Raw genomic sequence first — 13,584 nt, forward strand, 5'->3', positions numbered from 1 at the left:
ACGCTGTCCACTACACATCTGTAGAAGAACAGGACGCTGTCCACTACACACCTGTAGGAGGACAGGACGCTGTCCACTACACACCTGTAGAAGAACAGGACGCTGTCCACTACACACCTGTAGAAGAACAGGACGCTGTCCACTACACACATGTAAAAGGACAGGACGCTGTCCACTACACACCTGTAGGAGGACAGGACGCTGTCCACTACACACATGTAAAAGGACAGGACGCTGTCCACTACACACCTGTAGAAGAACAGGACGCTGTCCACTACACACCTGTAGAAGAACAGGACGCTGTCCACTACACACCTGTACAAGAACAGGACGCTGTCCACTACACACATGTAAAAGGACAGGACGCTGTCCACTACACACCTGTAGGAGGACAGGACGCTGTCCACTACACACCTGTAGAAAGACAGGACGCTGTCCACTACACACATGTAAAAGGACAGGACGCTGTCCACTACACACCTGTAGAAGAACAGGACGCTGTCCACTACACACATGTAAAAGGACAGGACGCTGTCCACTACACACCTGTAGAAGGACAGGACGCTGTCCACTGCACACATGTAAAAGGACAGGACGCTGTCCACTACACACATGTAAAAGGACAGGACGCTGTCCACTACACACCTGTAGAAGGACAGGACGCTGTCCACTACACACATGTAAAAGGACAGGACGCTGTCCACTACACACCTGTAGAAGAACAGGACGCTGTCCACTACACACATGTAAAAGGACAGGACGCTGTCCACTACACACATGTAAAAAGACAGGACGCTGTCCACTACACACCTGTAGGAGGACAGGACGCTGTCCACCACACACCTGTAGAAGAACAGGACGCTGTCCACTACACACATGTAAAAGGACAGGACGCTGTCCACTACACACCTGTAGAAGAACAGGACGCTGTCCACTACACACCTGTAGGAGGACAGGACGCTGTCCACTACACACCTGTAGGAGGACAGGACGTTGTCCACTACACACATGTAAAAGGACAGGACGCTGTCCACTACACACCTGTAAAAGGACAGGACGCTGTCCACTACACACCTGTAGAAGGACAGGACGCTGTCCACTACACACCTGTAAAAGGACAGGACGCTGTCCACTACACACCTGTAGGAGGACAGGACGCTGTCCACTACACACCTGTAGGAAGACAGGACGCTGTCCACTACACACCTATAGAAGGACAGGACGCTGTCCACTACACACCTGTAAAAGGACAGGACGCTGTCCACTACACACCTGTAGGAGGACAGGACGCTGTCCACTACACACCTGTAGGAGGACAGGACGCTGTCCACTACACACCTGTAGAAGAACAGGACGCTGTCCACTACACACATGTAAAAGTACAGGACGCTGTCCACTACACACATGTAAAAGGACAGGACGCTGTCCACTACACACCTGTAGAAGGACAGGACGCTGTCCACTACACACCTGTAGGAGGACAGGACTCTGTCCACTACACACCTGTAGAAGAACAGGACGCTGTCCACTACACACCTGTAGGAGGACAGGACGCTGTCCACTACACACATGTAAAAGGACAGGACGCTGTCCACTACACACCTGTAGGAGGACAGGACGCTGTCCACTACACACATGTAAAAGGACAGGACGCTGTCCACTACACACCTGTAGAAGAACAGGACGCTGTCCACTACACACCTGTAGAAGAACAGGACGCTGTCCACTACACACCTGTAGAAGAACAGGACGCTGTCCACTACACACCTGTAGAAGAACAGGACGCTGTCCACTACACACATGTAAAAGGACAGGACGCTGTCCACTACACACCTGTAGGAGGACAGGACGCTGTCCACTACACACCTGTAGAAGTTCAGGACGCTGTCCACTACACACATGTAAAAGGACAGGACGCTGTCCACTACACACCTGTAGAAGAACAGGACGCTGTCCACTACACACCTGTAGAAGAACAGGACGCTGTCCACTACACACCTGTAGAAGAACAGGACGCTGTCCACTACACACATGTAAAAGGACAGGACGCTGTCCACTTCACACATGTAAAAGGACAGGACGCTGTCCACTACACACCTGTAGAAGAACAGGACGCTGTCCACTACACACCTGTAGGAGGACAGGACGCTGTCCACTACACACATGTAAAAGGACAGGATGCTGTCCACTACACACATGTAAAAAGACAGGACGCTGTCCACTACACACCTGTAGGAGGACAGGACGCTGTCCACCACACACCTGTAGAAGAACAGGACGCTGTCCACTACACACATGTAAAAGGACAGGACGCTGTCCACTACACACCTGTAGAAGAACAGGACGCTGTCCACTACACACCTGTAGGAGGACAGGACGCTGTCCACTACACACCTGTAGGAGGACAGGACGTTGTCCACTACACACATGTAAAAGGACAGGACGCTGTCCACTACACATCTGTAAAAGGACAGGACGCTGTCCACTACACACCTGTAGGAGGACAGGACGTTGTCCACTACACACATGTAAAAGGACAGGACGCTGTCCACTACACACCTGTAAAAGGACAGGACGCTGTCCACTACACACCTGTAGAAGGACAGGACGCTGTCCACTACACACCTGTAAAAGGACAGGACGCTGTCCACTACACACCTGTAGGAGGACAGGACGCTGTCCACTACACACCTATAGGAGGACAGGACGCTGTCCACTACACACCTATAGAAGGACAGGACGCTGTCCACTACACACCTGTAAAAGGACAGGACGCTGTCCACTACACACCTGTAAAAGGACAGGACGCTGTCCACTACACACCTGTAGGAGGACAGGACGCTGTCCACTACACACCTATAGAAGGACAGGACGCTGTCCACTACACACCTGTAAAAGGACAGGACGCTGTCCACTACACACCTGTAGGAGGACAGGACGCTGTCCACTACACACCTGTAGGAGGACAGGACGCTGTCCACTACACACCTGTAGAAGAACAGGACGCTGTCCACTACACACATGTAAAAGTACAGGACGCTGTCCACTACACACATGTAAAAGGACAGGACGCTGTCCACTACACACCTGTAGAAGGACAGGACGCTGTCCACTACACACCTGTAGGAGGACAGGACTCTGTCCACTACACACCTGTAGAAGAACAGGACGCTGTCCACTACACACCTGTAGAAGAACAGGACGCTGTCCACTACACACATGTAAAAGGACAGGACGCTGTCCACTACACACCTGTAGGAGGACAGGACGCTGTCCACTACACACATGTAAAAGGACAGGACGCTGTCCACTACACACCTGTAGAAGAACAGGACGCTGTCCACTACACACCTGTAGAAAAACAGGACGCTGTCCACTACACACCTGTAGAAGAACAGGACGCTGTCCACTACACACCTGTAGAAGAACAGGACGCTGTCCACTACACACATGTAAAAGGACAGGACGCTGTCCACTACACACCTGTAGGAGGACAGGACGCTGTCCACTACACACCTGTAGAAGTTCAGGACGCTGTCCACTACACACATGTAAAAGGACAGGACGCTGTCCACTACACACCTGTAGAAGAACAGGACGCTGTCCACTACACACCTGTAGAAGAACAGGACGCTGTCCACTACACACCTGTAGAAGAACAGGACGCTGTCCACTACACACATGTAAAAGGACAGGACGCTGTCCACTACACACATGTAAAAGGACAGGACGCTGTCCACTACACACCTGTAGAAGAACAGGACGCTGTCCACTACACACCTGTAGAAGAACAGGACGCTGTCCACTACACAACTGTAGAAGAACAGGACGCTGTCCACTACACACATGTAAAAGGACAGGACGCTGTCCACTACACACCTGTAGAAGGACAGGACGCTGTCCACTACACACCTGTAGGAGGACAGGATGCTGTCCACTACACACCTGTAGAAGGACAGGACGCTGTCCACTACACACCTGTAGAAGGACAGGACGCTGTCCACTACACACCTGTAGGAGGACAGGATGCTGTCCACTACACACCTGTAGGAGGACAGGATGCTGTCCACTACACACCTGTAGAAGAACAGGACGCTGTCCACTACACACCTGTAAGAGGACAGGACGCTGTCCACTACACACCTGTAGAAGAACAGGACGCTGTCCACTACACACCTGTAGGAGGACAGGACGCTGTCCACTACACACCTGTAAGAGGACAGGATGCTGTCCACTACACACCTGTAGACGGAGGACAGGCCTGCGATTATGATATTTTTTAGTATTCATTGAGACAATAATAAATTGATCATTCGGGTATTTCTTTTTCCTTGCTTGAAGAATGTGGGTCACAGAGAAACGGAAGTTACCCCTGAAAGCGGCTTTGGCGGCCGGACGGAGAGCATATCTGTGTTTATGAATGACTTACGACGTGAACAATTATTTTGTTCGCACAAATTAAATATTTCGAGGGAACGAAATATTATTTTGTGGGAACGAGATATTTTATATTTTTCCATGTCAGGACACGGGCTCCGTTATCCGTATATTTCACACAAGGAAGTATTTTTTCACTTGAATAATTTCACATGTAAAGCCAGATCTTCACCAGAGGAGCTGAAACTGCTTGGAGTTCATCCTCATTGCATCCACGTGTCAGTGTCTTCCTCTGATCTCCATTTTCCTCTTCGTCCTGTACTGTCGTGATGATTTTCAATAGCTGAAGGTGGCCTGACCTTTCCTGAACCTTGCCGACACCTGGAGGCGGATGGTGGTGCGGATCGGCGCCCGGCCTCTGTCTCTGGTGAAGCATGGGAGCCCAGTGCAGACTTTCTTTGGGCTCCATTTCACAAAATGAGGCGAGAAATGATTCTGGTTGATCTGCTTTTCCTTTCCCGTCCATGAGGAGGAATCATTCTTCACGTCCCTGAAATTTAGAAAAAATGGGTCAATGTGAGCCGTCGACTGACCGTCAACCTGCTGTACCAAAGATTTACTAAACTAAAGGTCAATTTTGAAATCCAGGAACATTATTGGGGGGGTGGGACTCCCAAATGTACAGTTGTACAAATGCTCCTAATTGGAACGCCAAGGGGGAGGAGCCACTCAGTCCAGTTCTCGGATACAGCCAGTGGACACGTCTGAGTGCTTTCAATGAGCCCACCCCCCGTGAAGACACGGTGCCTCCCTGCGTGCTGGCGGGTTGTCCCTGGGGGGACGGGTGGGTTGATGGTTGGGGGGGGCAGGCGTTCTGCTCAGAAACACAGGAACTTCAGGAAAACGCCGCTCCTCGTTTTGACTCCTGCGTTTCATCCGGCGGTCATTTCCCGCTTTCAGAACACGGAAGCTGCACGTCTGAGTCCATTCTGAGAGCCCTAAAACATAGCCTGCTTCTGCTTCTGGGAAGGGGGGCAACTCTGAGGGCCTCTGGTCCCGTCTCCACCAACACCCCCAGCCCCCCAAACAGAAATACTGAAATGATGGCGAGGGCAGGAAGTGGACGTTAACCAGCGTCAGATTAAAAAAGACAGCAGGAACACCTGAGGATTTCCATCCGAGGAAACTTTTCCGTCTTCCAGGCTTCAAAGGTCCCCGGGGTGGGGGTGGGGGGGACTTTAGAGCAAAGTTCAGCATAAAATTCCGATGAGAATCCGATTTTGCACCGGAGGTTAGAACAGGAATCTTTGGGACACGTCTGGATCACCAGCACAAGTTCAAGAGACCCCCCCAGAGTAAAAGCCTGTGTTCCAGACAAAGAGGGAACCTGAGCTGCACTGGAACAAGCTCTCGTTTCTCCAAACCAGCCTCATGCAGGGGGGGTTCTGCTGGGGGGGTAAAAGTTACTGTGGGCCTCTCAAAGCATCTCGCCGGGCTGGAAGCAGAAAGCACCAGTGCTGTGAAAAGCAGACATGCCCCCCCCCCTCAGGAAGAGCCATTATCCCAGAATGTCCTGAAGGGTCAGCTTATCCGGTGGTGGGGGGGGCTGTGAGCAGGAAGGGAGGGTCTCGTTTTCAGCAAACCGCATCAGGAAGTGGCGCTCAGCTACATCATGAGGCGTCCCTGTGCGTTCCCGCTCTGCACGTGTGGCGTCCTTACGGGGGGGCTTCAGCCGCCGGCTCATAGGTGACCCGACAGGAGCAGAGACCCCAGAGTTCAAAACTCTGGTTTTTCCGTCTGTTCTCAGGCTTTACGTACAAACCGTTCAGTGAAAGGTCAACCAGCTGGACTTTGGCGTGTGGATGGCGTCCATTTTAAAACAATCCTTGTAAACATGGCAGAGACATCGATCTTCACGTTTTATTTACCGGCTGGAATTCTCCGACACCACGTCTGTCATTTACCGGAACAGAGCTGTGGAAGAAAACTCCTGGATTTTACCACCAGGATATTTGACACCTAGACTGAACCACCTGTGGGGGGAGGACGAGCACTAGTAAACAGTAGACAAACACAGGAAGGAGGAGCCCCTCCCTGCTGTTGGGGTGTGAATGCCACAGGCTGAATGCAGCGTTACACTTCTGCTCCAGCCTCAGAGGGTTAAACCAATCAGGAGAAGCTCTGGATTGACCTGAGATGAGCAGCCAATGAGAGCGTCGGGGGATTCCTCAACCCCTATCCATATGCATAGACCCCCCCCAGGTGTAATGGGGGTGTACAGGAGGCAGTGGATTATGGATTTGTCAAAGTGGAAGGAACAATACCCCCCCCCCCCCAGGCCTTCAAATTTAGATCCATCAGGCTCCGCCTCTTTCCACGCTCCTCTTTCTGGGCGGGGTCAGTCTCACTGTTTCCTTTGGGTTATTTTAGGATGACCCACCCTCACGCTGCAGCTGGAATGGTCCACCCCGCCAGAGGAAAGGGAGTGGTGAAAAGAGGCCCCCCCCCCCTGCATCTCCTTTGGAGCCTGGAGCTCCGTTCCAGCTCTGGATTTAGGACTTTTGGATCGGTTCTGATCGGGACTTGTAACCTGTGGAACCACCTTGAAGGATGTTGACTAAAAGTGAGTAGATGTTTGCTGGGGGGGTCTGGTTACCAGTTTACATCTCATTTTTCTTGGACACCTTTTATCTTGTGGGCGGAGCCTCCAGGGCTGCTGTGGTTATTCATGACCTGAGGTGGTGGAGGATGTCAGGAGAGTTTTCATGATCTGAACGCTGTAACCATGGCTGACGCTGATCCCAGAAGCTTCTCCTCCTGCAGGAGCTCTCAGTGTGGAGGTGCAGAGCTCCGCCTCACCTCAGTCCTTCATCACTTTTCCCTCCAAACGTCGGTAAATCGCGGAAAGTCCAGGATTCAATGGATTTCATCTCTCGTTAGAACGTCCCTCTGCAGGTTTCCTCTGAAGAAGTGTTTTAAAAAGTCTTTGCTCTGCAGTAAATCAGTTTGGATGAAGAAAAAGAAACTCAGAGGAGCAGGAAGTCTGAGTTTGTGTTCCTCCAGCATGCAGAGCTGCTGTTTTCAGGTTTAGTTTTGGCTCCAGCTCCTCTCTGCTCTGACGGCTCAGACTCATCGCTCTGTTTAGAGTCGCTTCCATTTTCAGTTCACAGAAACTACAGAAGCATCACAAATGTTGTTTTCAGTCATTTTCAGTCAGAGCTGTGATCCCTGAACTACAGGTGAGCTGTCACACCTGCTGAATGACCCACAATGCGTTTGGGGGCGGAGCAACTTCCAACTACTACTAAAAATGTGTGATCCTCAGCAGCCAAACTTCTGGTTTGGACTACGCTCCTTCATGCAGTTAGTATCGGTTCTACGGCGGTTCTACAGTGGTGCAGTCGTTCTACGATGTCCGGTTCTAGGATGTCTGGTTCTACGATATCCGGTTCTTCTACAATGTCCGGTTCTACGATATCCGGTTCTTCTACGATGTACGGTTCTATGACGTTCGGTTCTACGACGGTCGGTTCTACGTCCGTCGGTTCTATGACGTCCGGTTCTACGACAGTCGGTTCTATGACAGTCGGTTCTACGACAGTCGGTTCTACGGCGGCCGGTTCTACGATGGTCGGTTCTATTACGTCGGTTCTTTTTTTTTTTTTTTTTATATTTCTAATTACTTGTTCTGTCCAACAGCTGAGCAAACAGATCAGAGCTGAAGGCTTTTTGTGTTGGACAGGTTTTACTATCACAAAAAGAGGTTATATAACTTCAAGAAACTAGAGTGTAGATTTGTATAAACCCCTTTTTGTTGTATTATTTTTTATTTATTTGTTACATTTAGTGTGTGTGGGGAGGGAGAGGGGAAGAATGTGAGGGGGGGTGAAAGAAAGTAAAAGGAAGAAAGGTGAGAAAGTGGGGGATACAAGCACTGATTTGACTAAGTTATTATTTTAAGCTGTAACAATTATACCAGATCTGCTGGAAAGACAAATATTACTTCAAAGGTGAAATTCTGACACTAAGATGAGGGGAAAACATCTGTCCATCAATACACTGTGGGTTAGGAGGAGGGATGAAGCAGACAGGGAGCAGTGTGGCAGTGTGCACGTGCACGTGGGGGTGGAGATACATGCATGCTGCCGACGTGAACCGTGTGTTCATAAGGAGAACCAGATCCTACCCAGCCAGACCAGGAGAGGGGAGGAGAGCCCCCCCGGCCAGGAACCTCCCCGGCATCCGGACCCAGGCAGCCCGGGAGGGGGGGCGGAGGGGATCGCCCACCCACCCAGCCAGGCGCAGAGAATGCCCCCCTACAGGGCCCCCCCCAATGCCCAGAGGCATAAGCGAACCCGGCGTCCGGCCCCCAGGCCACAGGACAGGAGCGCTTGGCCGTACCAGGCGGCAGCCATGGGGGCCACCGGGCGCCGGACACCGAGACAAGGGCCAGGGACAATGCCAGGGCCCCGAGAACCCATGGGCCCCCCGGCCGACCGCCCCCCCAGCGCCGCACGCTCGACCAATTACTGCAGCCGACAGGATACCCACAAGCCCGGCCGCCCTGAGAGGACCAGGCGGGTGAAGACCGGCTGACCCCACCTATGTATTGAGGTGTGGGTGTGCTGTGTGTGTGCTGCAGGTAAAATAGAAGGTCTCCAGTGTGGGGGGCCCCACAGCTGCCAAGCTACAGAGCCCCCCCACTCCGGGGTCCCTCTGTGTAGGGGGGGTATTTGCTGTGTGTGAGCTGCTAGCATGCAGTGTGTGTGTCTAAAGTGGAAGTTAAAATTGTGGGGGGGACCAGTGAAAGATGAGCACGGATGTTTCACCGTGCCCCCCTCCACCAGACCCTCCCCACAAGGCCCTAGATGAATCAGGGTGTCTAATATGCAAGTAAAACCGGGATGGAGGGCGGGCGCCGACGCGACCCCAGAGAGAAACACCCCCAGTGAGACCCGCCAGCATACCCCACCCATCCAGTTCCCGGAGCCCTATGTGACTGTGTGCAACATTTGTTTGTGTGAGAGCGGGAAAGAGCAGGCAGATGGGCACAACCGGGGGAAGAAGGCTCCCCCGAACGACCGGCCCCCCAGCCGGCCGCGGTAGGCGCCCCCCTTCTCAGGGCGGCCAGGCAGTCTGGAGGCGGCAAGCCAGTCGCAGATGGAAGCCCGCAGCGCCGAGAGACAGCCAGCAAAGAAGGGGCCCGGTGCCAAAACGGTGGGGCAGGAGGTCCAGCCCATATTCTACGACAGTCGGTTCTACGACAGTCGGTTCTACGACTTCCGTTTCTACGACTTCCGTTTCTACGACAGTCGGTTCTACGACAGTCGGTTCTACGACTTCCGTTTCTACGACTTCCGTTTCTACGACGGTCGGTTCTACGACAGTCGGTTCTACGACGTCCGTTTCTACGACGTCCGTTTCTACGACTTCCGTTTCTACGACTTCCGTTTCTACGATGGTCAGTTCTACGACAGTCGGTTCTACGACAGTTGGTTCTACGACGTCCGTTTCTACGACGGTCGGTTCTACGACGGTCGGTTCTGCGACGGTCGGTTCCTCGGCGGTCGGTTCTACGGTGGTCGGTTCTATGGCGGTCGGTTCTATGGCGGGCGGTTCTACGGCGGTCGGTTCTACGATGGTCGGTTCTACGACGGTCGGTTCTACGACGGTCGGTTCTACAACGTCCGTTTCTACGACGTCCGTTTCTACGACTTCCGTTTCTACGACTTCCGTTTCTACGATGGTCGGTTCTACGACAGTCGGTTCTACGACGTCCGTTTCTACGACGTCCGTTTCTACGACGGTCGGTTCTACGACGGTCGGTTCTACGACGGTCGGTTCTACGACGGTCGGTTCCACGGCGGTCGGTTCTACGGTGGTCGGTTCTATGGCGGTCAGTTCTATGGCGGGCGGTTCTATGGCGGGCGGTTCTATGGCGGTCGGTTCTACGACCTCCATTTCTACTACCTCCGTTCCTACGATGGTCGGTTCTACGACGGTCGGTTCTACGACGGTCGGTTCTACGACGGTCGGTTCTACGGCGGTCGGTTCTACGACGGTCGGTTCCACGGCGGTTGGTTCTACGGTGGTCGGTTCTATGGCGGTCAGTTCTATGGCGGGCGGTTCTATGGCGGTCGGTTCTACGACCTCCATTTCTACTACCTCCGTTCCTACGATGGTCGGTTCTACGACGGTCGGTTCTACGGCGGTCGGTTCTACGGCGGTCGGTTCTACGGCGGTCGGTTCTACGACGGTCGGTTCTACGACGGTCGGTTCTACGACGGTCGGTTCTACGGCGGTCGGTTCCACGGCGGTCGGTTCTACGGCGGTCGGTTCTATGGCGGTCAGTTCTATGGCGGTCGGTTCTACGGGGGTGGCTTCAGATCTGTCTTGTGCTGCAGGGAAACATGGAGGTTCCTTTCAGGCGGTTGTTCTTAACATCAACATCCAGGCTTGTGCTCCAACGGATTAAAGCGCTGGTTCTGCTCCAGTGAAGCGGGTCCACATCAGCACGGTGCTGTTAGAGCAGAACCCTCCTGGACTGGGTAACTTCAGAACCAGGAAGTCCTGTTGTAGTTGTTGCAGTTCCCTCCTCTGGGTTTTCCTGCTGTTCCTGTAAACTTCCTTTAGTCCAGACCACCTCTCATTCAGAATAATCCCCATAATTCACGCTGTTTCCTGGACGCCACAGAGCTCTGATCTGACCAAAACATTCGGCTCCTATTCTCTTTCCACTTTGTGTTCCAGCCAAACACACGCATGGGTGTGTGGGTGCGTGTGTGTCATGTCATGTCTCCCATTAGCGTGACGATAACAAGTGTTTACCTGAAGTCCGTCTTTGCGCCGACAGGGAGGCGGGGCTCTGACAGCGGGATTTTCTCCACAAACACAGAGGCTCGGATGCAGCTGCAAACACTCCCTCCTCTTTGTGTGTCAGATACAAACATATCCAACTTTATTAAGTGATCCTGACTGCAGTAAAAGTCTAAATCATGGATCAAAGCTTCCATAAGACAAAAGTAGCTGCACCCATCAATCTACCAGAACCAGAACGGTTTGGATTTGACGGCTGTGTGCATTCTGTCCCCAGCATTTACACTGGGGGCTTCACCCCGCCTGTTTCCAGCAGGTGAAAACCAGCAGGGCAGCTGCTGTTCAGCAGGTTGGAGAACAACAGTTTACTGTCGTAAAGGAGGCTTAACCCTTGTGCTATCTTAGATGACCCCCCCCCCCCCCCCTTCCATTGGCGTGTTCTCCCTACCATGACAAAGGTGGATAAAGGTGGAAAGATTTCATGTAATCCATGGACACCAGTGAAGATCACAAATCATTAAAGAAAAAAGGTTCAGAGCTCTGTATAGTGGGTCTAGATCAGTGTTTTTCAACCAGTGGGAACTGATCTAAAAACATTCCCATCTCCAGGATTTCAGCTCTGTGTTCATCCAAACAGGCCCCGATAAAAAACAAAGTAGTTGGGAATATGAAAGATCATAAAATACTTTTTTCTTTGTGTTTATTTGATTCTATTAAAGACACTTTAATCAGAATGACAGTACCGCGATGTAGCTGCAACTAAAGCCGTTTTCTGAAAAGTCCCGCCCCTTTAACTGTCTCCGCCAATCATTCTTGTAATCTTAATCACATGTCATCAGTCTGACCAATCAGAAGTGGTTAAAGTCTTCACTTCCTTGTTCTGATTCTGCTCATAAAGTCTCTCAGTTCCAACAGAAATACCAGCTAAAGCTCGTCTTTAGCGGTGTAGCTTTCCCCAGAATCCGGTAACAGACCGTGGAACAAGAGAACAAAACAATGAAGCTCAGAGTCTGTCTGCCATCACTACATCTCCCATGATGCATTGGGTTAAAGTCACAGCGTCTCAGCGCACAATGAGTCGTCCTTGTTGAACGTCTTGAAATCACAGCGAACACACATCAAAGAGTTTTTAAATCTTTTAACTTAACTTTTATTACATCTTTTAGGAAAAACAGCTGCAGTTTCCAGCTTTTTCTGCCACAATTATCACAAAAATGCACATGAGATTGTGGAGAGACTGTAGATCAATACAGACTATGGGTTTCTCTTTCTTTTTTTATTTTAATTTTTGGATGCTGGTGTGCCGCGGGATTTTTGTCAAGGTTAAAGTGTGCTGTGGCTGAAAAAAGGTTGAAAACACTGATCTAGATGACCCAACTCCCAATGGTAAAGTGCCTAGGATAGCACAAGGGTTCCAGCTGTGCAGCACAGAAACCAGACATACGCCACACCAAGGTACAGCCAGCAAGACAGCTGCTAGTTAAACCAACCACACAAAAATACTTCTTAACAAATAAAGTCAAAGAAATCTCTTATAATTTCATCAGATTTCATCCAGCAAAGCATTATTTGCCTAAATTTAAGGCTGACATAAACACCAGCTGTACTTTCTGCCAGAAACAACCTGAAACCTGCTCTCATTTATTCTGGTCTTGTGAATTCACATACAAATTTTGGAAAAACTTTAACAGCTTTATCACTGACTATTTTTGCTGATATACAACTTTATTATAAAAACATACTTTTTGGTTTTCATAGCTTTGATGCCAAAGATCGTGATGCTTTCTTTTGTATAAACATGTTGTTATTTATGGCTAAATTAGATGGATGGATGGATGATGGAGGGATGAATGGATGCAATTCAATATATTTCAATTGTATTTGTATAGCCTAAAACCACAACAACAGTCGTCTCACTGGGCTTCTTACTGGTAATTATAAAGTGAACATACAATCAAAAGGATCATGAATACATAGAATTCAATAGGAAAATTCTAAACTGTCTAAACTAAACTGGACATCTCTGCCCTTAGACCCCCCCTTCTCTGTAAGGAAAAACTCCTAAAAAAAACAGATTCCGGAAAAAACGAAGAAACCTCAAGGGGTGCCCACATGAAGGAGGGATCCTCCCCCAGGACGGACAGGCCATAGAGAAGAATTCACTTATCTAACTCTACAACTACATGCTTAAATAGTTGGGGGACGGCCAGGGGCGCGAGTCGGGCCAGAGGGGGGGGGTCCACAGCCAGGTGTAGGAGCAGAGAGGAGCCAACTGGAATCTGGAAGCATCCCTGGAGGGGAGTGGGAAAGAAGGACAGCACATGAAGGGGGCGACGGGTCCGATTCCAGTCCTGAAGAGCCGCTGCTCTGCTCGTTTTTCAGATGTTCCTG

General features: G+C 51.1%; 1 protein-coding gene across 1 annotated transcript in view; it reads left to right on the plus strand.

The window, feature by feature from the left end:
• The first annotated feature begins 6,875 nt into the window (after positions 1-6,875).
• Positions 6,876-13,584, plus strand: part of LOC144983727 (stAR-related lipid transfer protein 13) — a 30,980-nt gene continuing 24,271 nt past the window's right edge. The window contains exon 1 of the mRNA XM_078930902.1: positions 6,876-7,000. The gene's annotated coding sequence lies outside the window, so the exon portion shown is untranslated. The remainder of the gene's footprint in view (positions 7,001-13,584) is intronic.

The sequence above is a fragment of the Oryzias latipes genome, chromosome 14 (assembly GCF_053564925.1).
Source record: "Oryzias latipes strain Hd-rR chromosome 14, Olatipes_Hd-rR_3.1".
In the NCBI taxonomy this organism is placed as follows: domain Eukaryota; kingdom Metazoa; phylum Chordata; class Actinopteri; order Beloniformes; family Adrianichthyidae; genus Oryzias; species Oryzias latipes.